Consider the following 9,579-nt stretch of genomic DNA (forward strand, 5'->3'; position numbering starts at 1 on the left):
AAGATGGCTCCTTCCGGTGTTGTGTCGACTACCGCCGGCTCAACAAGATCACGCGCAAGGACGTCTATCCTCTGCCACGCATCGATGACGCACTAGACTGCTTGCAGGGCGCCGAGTTTTTCTCCTCGTTGGATTTACGATCTGGCTACTGGCAGGTGCCAATGGCTGACGCTGACCACTCTAAAACTGCCTTCATCACACCAGATGGATTATATGAATTCAACGTCATGCCCTTTGGGCTTTGCAACGCCCCGGCCACCTTTGAACGCCTCATGGACACTGTGCTTCGTGGATTCAAGTGGCGAACCTGTCTTTGCTATCTCGATGATATCGTAGTCTTTTCTACCGATTTTCAATCCCACCTGCTCCGACTGAAGGACGTTCTCACTTGTCTCGCTACCGCCGGCCTCCAACTGAATCTGAAGAAGTGCCGCTTTGCTGCTCGCCGACTAACAATTCTAGGTCATGTCGTTTCTAAGGATGGCATTCTTCCCGATCCCACCAAACTTCGTGCAGTTGCCGAATTCCCACGCCCAAAATCACTGAAGCAGCTACGAAGTTTCATTGGCCTATGCTCCTACTTTCGCCGCTTCATCTTAAATTTCGCCTCTATTATTGCTCCTCTCATCCAGCTCCTCTCCGGCAGCTCCGACCTCTGCGCATGGACACCTGCTTGTGATGACGCCTTCAACACTTTACGCCGTCTTTTAGTTTCGCCTCCCATCCTCCGCCACTTCGACCCGAATGCGCCAACTGAGATTCACACTGACGCTAGCGGTATTGGGATAGGCGCCGTTCTCACCCAACGCAAACCTGGTATCCGAGACTATGTGGTGGCGTACGCAAGCCGCACCTTGACCAAGGCAGAGTCCAATTATTCTGTTACGGAAAGAGAATGCTTGGCCATTATTTGGGCCATCGGCAAATTCCGTCCCTATGTCTATGGCCGACCATTTTATGTGGTCACTGATCATCACGCTCTGTGCTGGCTGGCGTCCCTCAAGGACCCGTCCGGCCGCCTTGCTCGCTGGGCTCTTCGCCTCCAAGAGTATGACATTCGTGTCATATATCGCTCAGGCCTCAAGCATACTGACGCGGACGCTCTTTCGCGCTCACCGCTGCCTCCCTCTTCGTTGCTTGATGAGATCTGCGCCTACGATTTGTCTTCGCTTGCCACTATTGACATGGCCACGGAACAGCGGCGCGACCCGTGGATATCTACACTTCTGGACTTTCTTTCAAGTCACTCTCCAGGTCGTCTGTCTCGGGCGCTTGCCCGCCAAGCTCACCATTCGTGACGGGCTGCTCTACCGCCGCAATTATCTTCACGACGGAAGGAAGTGGCTTTTAGTCATCCCCCGTCATCCCCGCGCCAAAATTTGTGCTGCTTTCCATACTGATCCCCAGTGCGCCCACGGCAGAGTGTTGAAAACCTACACGCGCTTGCGTCTACGCTTCTTCTGGCGTGGAATGTACCGCTTTGTCTGCCATTTTGTCCGCTCCTGCCAGTCTTGCCAACGCCGAAAAACTCCTCTCAAGTCCTCTGCTTCGTTGCAGCCGTTGCCCTGTCCTGCCCGTCCGTTTGATCGTGTCGGCATAGATCTATACGGTCCCCTTCCTACAACTTCAGCTGGCAACCGCTGGATTATCGTGGCAGTGGATCATCTAACCCGCTACACTGAGACATCATCATTGCCCTCTGCTTCCGCACGCGACGTGGCTGCCTTTATTCTGAAAAACCTGGTTCTTCGCCATGGTGCCCCTCGCGAACTGCTCAGTGACCGCGGACGCGTTTTCTTATCAGACGCTCTTGAGGCTCTCCTGAAAGAATGCCGCATCATACACCGCACCGCTACCTCGTACCACCCTCAGACGAATGGACTGACAGAACGTTTTAACCGCACTCTCGGTGACATGCTGGCTATGTACGTGAACACCGACCATTCCAATTGGGACCAAGTTCTACCGTTTGTTACTTACGCATATAACACCGCGACACAGGCCACTATTGGATTCTCTCCATTATTTCTCCTTTACGGGCGCGAGCCACCCTGTACTATGGACACACTTCTTCCCTACCGCCCTGACGTTTCCGAATCTTCCCCGCTATCCGATGCCGCCACGTACGCAGAAGAATGCCGTCAGCTCGCCCGCTCTCTCACAACAGAAAATCAGTGGCAACAAAAATACATCCGTGATACCGGCGAAGCTTCGTCATATCTCCCGGACACACTGGTGTGGCTCTGGGTGCCCTCCACAACCCCTGGCCTTTCAAAGAAGTTTCTTGCTCGCTACCACGGGCCATATAGGGTCCTCCAGCAAACATCTGCAGTTAACTACGTAGTTGAGCCCGTCACGCCCTCTGCGGACTTGCGTCGTCGTGGTCGTGAAACAGTTCACGTGAACCGATTGAAACCATTCTATGACCCCGCTGTGCTTCCCGTGCCATAAGTCGCCAGGATGGCTCCTTTTTTTTACCCGGGGGGAAAATGTACTGTGATAGCACTTCAGCCATCGACATGCACCTGTGCGTTGTGCGACGAAGACAAAGAAGAAGTACGCTGGGCTCGCCGTTGCAAGGTCCTGTCCTCACAGCTCTCCATCTGAGCGTCAATAAACGCCCTATTACAGTTCAAATAATCGGATTTTGTTCAATTAGGTGCAGCTGCATGTGCTGCGCGCTGATGAATAATGAAGAGGACTGCTTGTGCTGCCAGGAGGCCGCTCTTGGAGGTGGCGACGCGTTATTGTTGTGCGGGAACACTGACGGAACGACTCCGGACTTCAGTCGCGCTTATTTAATTGGAATCCGAGTGCCCGCATCGTTCCCAAGCTCCGATAATAGTCACTGTCACGGAAATGGTTCGAGCACAACACAGTTGATTTCGTAGGTACGAAATTTTTCCTCTTCACGGCAGAGACCCACCGCGCTGAAAGTTTCTTGTCCTTTGGAAACGTGTGAAACACCACATCGTCCCGGCCGCCAATGTTTGCGCAGCCGAATGCTGCGCAGAACGACGGAGAGATGGCCACTTGTCGCTACACCCACTCCACACAGAACGCTCGAACTAGAAAAACCAAACGGCACTAGCAAAGGATTACGTTGAATCGTCGTTCGCCACGCCAAAGCGCGAGACGCAGCGGAGCAAGCAATGCGGGACGGGCAGGACGGCTGGCCGGCTCCCCGTGAATGGCGTCACTTCCGCCAGCTCTCCAATTTTGCCTCCCCCAACCCGGCGCTTCCGGAGGCGACGGGGGCGTGTCCGCGGCGGGTTTTTAAAAGGCGATTGCGGCTGTTCTAACGGACAGAATCGAGAAAAAAAATTTACACATATGATTTTCGAGGTCTTTTCTTCCCAACCACAGCATTTCATGCAGTTTGAAAACCGCTTCAGCTTCCCTTTAAGAAGACACAAAAAACGAGTTAATTTCTGAACAGCAAAATGACCTAAGCTTAAAAACCTTTTTTGCGAACGTTCGCCAGGAGTTCAGTTCCGGTATCGGAAATGTGCATTACATTTGCGTGGAGAGTGACCTCTGTTACCAGCATTTTACATTATTTCTGGCAGACACTTCAAGCAACTCACGGTGCCGGCTAAGTTTCGTTTAGTCATGCACAATTTTGGTCATGAGATTATCATGACTAATCACCAAGGAATTAGCCGGACCACTGACCGAATACAAGGTGACTTTTACTTTCTGGGTGTGCATGGCGATGTCACCCGTTTCGTTAAATCATGCGATATATGCCAAAGGACGACCCCCAAATGCAAAGTCGGCTCTTTGAGCAACATGCCTCTGATTACGACACCGTTCCAACGGGTAGCAGTTGATGCATTAGGTGCACTTTCACCGACGTCAAAAAAGGAAACAGCTACTCGCTTATTCTCGTTGACTTCGCTACACGTTACCCAGATGACATGGCACTTCCTGCGAGCATAGCGGACGCATTCTTGGAAATGGTTTCCCGAGTAGGCCTTCCACAAGAGATGGTCACAGATGAAGGCCAGAGTTTCACTTCAGAACTGATGCATTGGTGCCACATTAACCGCCTGACTGTGAATGTTACTAAGACTTGCATTCAGATTTTCCATCCCTCTCAGAATCCATTGCCCGTCTCACCACTACTATACTTCAGTTCCACTGCCATCACGTCGCAAGACCGAATTTCGTTCCTAGGTGTTGTTATTGACCCTCACCTAAAATTCCATTATCATATAGCGGAAACTTGGAAGAAAATTTTATATAGACGCGCACTAATCAAAGCCCGATCCTATTTCCCAATCCACATCAAACACACGCATTCAAAAGTGTTTAGAACGGGGAGAGATACCCGGAAAGTGGAAGAATTCAAATCTACTCCTCATTCCCAAATCAGGAAAAGAACTCGAACTAGAAAGCCATAGGCCAATATCGTTAATTTCCTGTGTTGGCAAGCTCATGAAGCACGTCATACAGAATAGGCTCAGCGGATACTGAGAAAGTAAAAAACTCTAAAAAGACAGCATACTTGGATTGAGACGGCTATCTGCAAACGACGTCATGTTACAAATCAAAGAACAAGTACTCGAAACGAGGCCTAGTAGTTCTGGACATCAGCAAAGCGTTTAACAGCATCAAACATCAAGCGACCCTGTTACATCTCAGTCGTCTAATTTTAGAAAGTAAGCTATACAACTATACCAAGAGCTTCCTTGCGGACCGAACCTTGAATGTAGAAATGTGGGGCACAACAAGGGATAACTTTAAGATAGGCAACAGAGGGACACCGCAGGGATCGGTGCTGTCCCCTACCTTTTTTAACATTGCAATGATCGGGCTGCCAGAATGACTCAGAAAGATAGACGGCCTATGCCACACTCAATATGCGGACTACTTCACCCTTTGGGACGACAGAAGGGGGAGCGATGGCCGGATGAAAGACACCCTACAAAGGGCAATCTGGGAAACGGAAAGCTATGTGAGACCCATAGGGTTAAAATGCCCGCCGGAAAAATCGGAGATGCTAATCATGAGCAAGCAGCAGGTTAATATCCAGCTCCTGGTCAACAACTGCCCGTTACCAAGGGTGGACAAGATCAGGTCACTGGATATGTGGATACTACAAAATGGAAGAAACACAGAAACAATAAACAGACTATGGAGCCGAAACGAAGAGTCGTCCGTGTGCTGCGTGACGTCAGCGCACGTTAAAGGTCCCCAGGTGGTCGAAATTTCTGGAGTCCTCCACTACGGCGTCTCTCATAGCCTCAGTCGCTTTGGGACGTTAAACCCCTCAAACCAAACCAAACCAAACCAGAAACCAGGACCAACCAAACTTGCAGGCTTCTCAAAAGGATAGCAACAAAAACGCGGGGATGAAGGAGGCGAACCTACTTAGGCTTGTCCACTCTTTCATCATTAGCCGGCTCACCTACGCTATCCCGTACTTAAAGAACTAAAACAGAGAGATACACGGTAGACATCTTCATCAAGGTGTCAAAACAGCCCTAGGTTTTCCAGCGTGCACATCAACCGAGACGATCCTTAACCTAGGAGTGTCAAACATCCTGTAGGAAATGTGCGAGGCGAGACTCACAGCCCAATATATTAGACTAACTGGCAGCAAAACGGGCAGATCCACCCTTAGAAAGATGGGCTACGAAAACCCATAATCGCGAGAGGGGATAACTGCCATCCCCAAAGAAATTGTCAGCAAGTTAAGAATACCCCCATCCCAAGAAACATGCATTTCATATACAACGAGGAACGCAGGAGCAGCCGATTTCAAAGACTCCAAAGCTCCCTCCTCCAAAAACAAGGGGTAGTGTACACTGATGCGGCGGGAGTACACAGAAGGACACTACATTGCAGTAGTAGTTGGCGACAAAGACGAGTTATTCTCGAGCTGTAGTTTAAGACCCTCTTCACCAGAGGAGGCAGAGAAGGCGGCGATTTCCCTGGCAATCACAATTTCATCAAGCAGAATAAACATCACAGATTTTAAACAGCAATCAAAGCCTATGACATCCTTAAGGTGTCCAAAGAGGCCAGCAAAATTCTGTAAGCAGACAAGGAGAACGCACCCAATGACCTAATTAAAATAATATGGGCACCCGCAACAAGATCGCTAACAAGGTTGCCCGAGGACTCACCCACTGGGCGCCAGCGCTGGCAGACTACTCCCTGTCCAAAAAGAGAGAGTTAACCAAACACAAGGAAATTCTAGCCATGTCGATGTCAGTGCGCTGTCAGCGCACGTAAAAGATCCGCAGGTGATCGAAATTGCTCCGTAGCCCTCCACTACGGCTCCCCTTTCTCTCTTTCCACTTTCACTCTCACTTTCCTCCCCTCTCTTTACCTACCTACCTACCTACCTACCTACCTACCTGCCTACCTGCCTGCCTGCCTGCCTGCCTGCCTGCCTGCCTGCCTGCCTGCCTGCCTTGCCTTGCCTTGCCTTGCCTTGCCTTGCCTTACCTTACCTACCTACCAGAGCATGTCCAGGAGAACTCTCCCTCCTCCCATAGATCTCTCACAAAAAGGAAGAAGTAATTGGCGGAAACTTCTGACAGGCACCTTCCCAAACCCGTATATCCTACACAAATGGAATCCTGAGGTGGACTCTTCCAAATGTAAAAACTCTGAAGGCATCGCTACCCTAAATCATATGCTTTGGGCTTGCCGAGCGCTAAACGGGATACATGGAAATAAAGAGTCATGGGAATCCTGCCTTCACAGCCAGGAAGAACAAATACAAAAACAAGTCATCCGTCAAGCCCAGGCCGCCGCCGGAAGCCAACTGATTCCGGTCGACGTCTAGGGGGCAGATAGACGGTGAAAGGAGAGCTGCGTCTCACCCAAACATCCATACTCTCTGACGAGTGCAAATAAAGTGCTGTCTCTCTCTCTCTCCCAATCCACACGTTACTATCACTTTACTCCGCATTCATCTACAGCCACTTAAACTACGTCATTTCATCCTGGGGTAACGCCTATCATGTTCATCTTTGGCCATTAATAAAACTGCGAAAGCAAGCCATACGCATTATGACCTCCTCCCCTCGAATGTCACCGTCGCACATTTTGTCCATGGATTTAACTGAGCTACCCCTCTCGGTTCTCTATATTTATAGTATCGGCATTCTATTTTTTTAGATTCTTCGCCATCATCCTACTTAGCATTTTTCCTTCCGGCATGATAATAAACAACAGCGTTACACGGGTCGCTGTAAGTAATAATTTTCTGCTACCTAAGGTTAGTACTAACTACGGGAAACAATTCCTTCAATTTTCATCCATATCATGTTGGATTTCTATGAACTCTGACATTGAGCAAACTAATACACTGTTGCGAAAATGCAGGGCCGCAGCGGAGATGACCAGTGTGGAACGCTTCTCATTCTGAACAGCTCGTGCTATGCTTGCGCTCCGAGCACGCGCTGTACATCTTTATTTTTCTCTAACACGGGCTGGTAATGCTGATCTCAGCGCCTCCACTTTATAGCGTCGGCGGGCGCTATAGGGCCCCCCGCCTTGACGGAACGGCGAAATGTACGCGCCGACGGGGCAGAGATGGGGTATGCCACGGCGGCAAGCAGGCCTGCAGGTCAGCCGGAAACATCTGAGGGGAGCTCATGGGGTGGTGTCTCAAGGTACGCAGATTTGAGGCGATCAGAGAAGCGATCTCTTCACGACCATCCAGCAGGATTGTCGCTGACTTTGTCGTCCTGTTGAGGACGCGGTACGGGCCGTCGTATGAAGGGGTAAGAGGCGCCTTAGCGTCTCGCCTGAGAAACACATGCGTCGAGGAAGCAAGGTCTGGATGCACGAAGACTTGATGGGCAGATGAGCGAGGCGGCACTGGGCGCAGATGCTGAAGACAGTCTTGTAGGCGATGAAGGTATTGCAGGGGAAGGACGAGGAAGACGAATGTACGAACAAGCCTCCAGGAAGCCGCAGGGATGTACCGACGGAGAGTTCGGCCGCTGAACAGCCAAGGTCACGATGCAGGATGGCACGTAGGCCTAGAAGCCCCATAGGGAGATCGTCGACCCAGTGCTCGCGGTCCAGGCGCGCAGTGAGGGCAGCCTTGAGCGATGGAGCCGCTCGACCATGCCGTTGGCACAGGGATGGTATGATGTGGTGCGGCAGTGCTTAGTGCCGTGTAGCCGTGTGAGTGAGGTGAAGAGGGCACATTCGAACTGGCGGCCACGATCCGTGGCAACAATGCCGGGGCAGCCGAAGCGGGAAACCCATGCTGAAACGAAAGCTCTGGCAGCTGTTTGCGCAGTAGTGTCCGGAATTGGCACGGCTTCGGGCTAACGGGTGAAGCGGTCAACCATCGTCAGAATATACTTGTAGCCCTGAGAGGGGGGAAGCGGTCCAATTAGGTCAAGATGGATATGGTCAAAGTGCGATCAAAGTGGCAGGAAAGACTGAAGGGGAGTCTTGGTATGGCGTGTCACTTTGGCGGACTGGAAAGCAAGGCACGAGCGGGTCCACTGCCGAAAGTCGGTGTTAATGTTCGGCCAGGCGTACCGCTGGATAACGAGGCGCTGCGTGGCTCGAATACTAGAATGGCAGATGTCGTGAAGGGAATGAAAAATGGCACGACGAAAGGCCTCCGGGATGAACGGTCGCGGTAAAGCCGATGATAGGTGGCACTAAAGCGATCCGGGTACAAACGGATGAGGCACGAGCTGCAGGCGGAGGGCTCGGGGGTGGGCACGCAGGGCTGGCAGCTCAGGGTCTTCAAGTTGCGCCCGGGCCAGAGATTACCAGTCCACATCAGGTGAAGACACGCCGATGGTGGTAATGCATGAAAGTGCATCAGCTGCCTCGTTGTAGGAGCCTTTGATATGTCGAATATCGCTTGTGAACTCCGATATGTAGGCCAGCTGACAAAGTTCACGGCGACGTACTTTGAAGAGTTCGTAAAACGTAACGTAAAATGGCTGGCCCTCCAAGAAGTGGCGAGAGTGCTGGATGGTGGAGGAGATGACAAGCAGCTCCCGGCCAAATACGCTGTAGTGAGTCTCGGCAGGCTGGAGATTCCGAGAGAAGAAACCCAGTGTGTGCCACTCGGAGTCGATCTGCTGCTGGAGAACCGCACCAATGGCCATGCTAGAAGCATCCACCATGTTGCGAGTAGGCGCGGAACTCCCAGGGTGGATGAGGACGACTAAATCGGCGAGGGCTTGTTTTGCAGCCGTGAAAGCGGCCTGAGCTTCTGGAGACCAGGCAGTCGCGCAGGATGAGGACTTGGTGGTGCGGAGGAGGTCAGGCAGTCGCGCAGGATGAGGACTTGGCGGTGCGGAGGAGGTCAGTCAGGGGGTGAAAAAGCTCGGCACAGTGCGGCGCCGTGAAAAATTCACTAGGCCCAGGAACTCACGGAGCTTGCGTGGGGTAGTGGGTGCTCGAAAGTCCTTAACAGCCTGGACGTGAGAAGGCAATGGGCGAATTCCCAGCGCCGAGTTGTGATGGCCCAAGAACTCGAGCTCAGAAGAGCCGAAACACATTTCTGGGCATTAACGAGCAAGCCAAACTCTTGGAGGCGTTGAAAGAGTTCCCAGAGGTGACGCTCGTGTTCCTGCGTAG

This window comes from Amblyomma maculatum, chromosome 9 (assembly GCF_055883805.1).
Source record: "Amblyomma maculatum isolate TAMU_Amacu chromosome 9, ASM5588380v1, whole genome shotgun sequence".
NCBI classification, from domain to species: Eukaryota; Metazoa; Arthropoda; class Arachnida; order Ixodida; family Ixodidae; genus Amblyomma; species Amblyomma maculatum.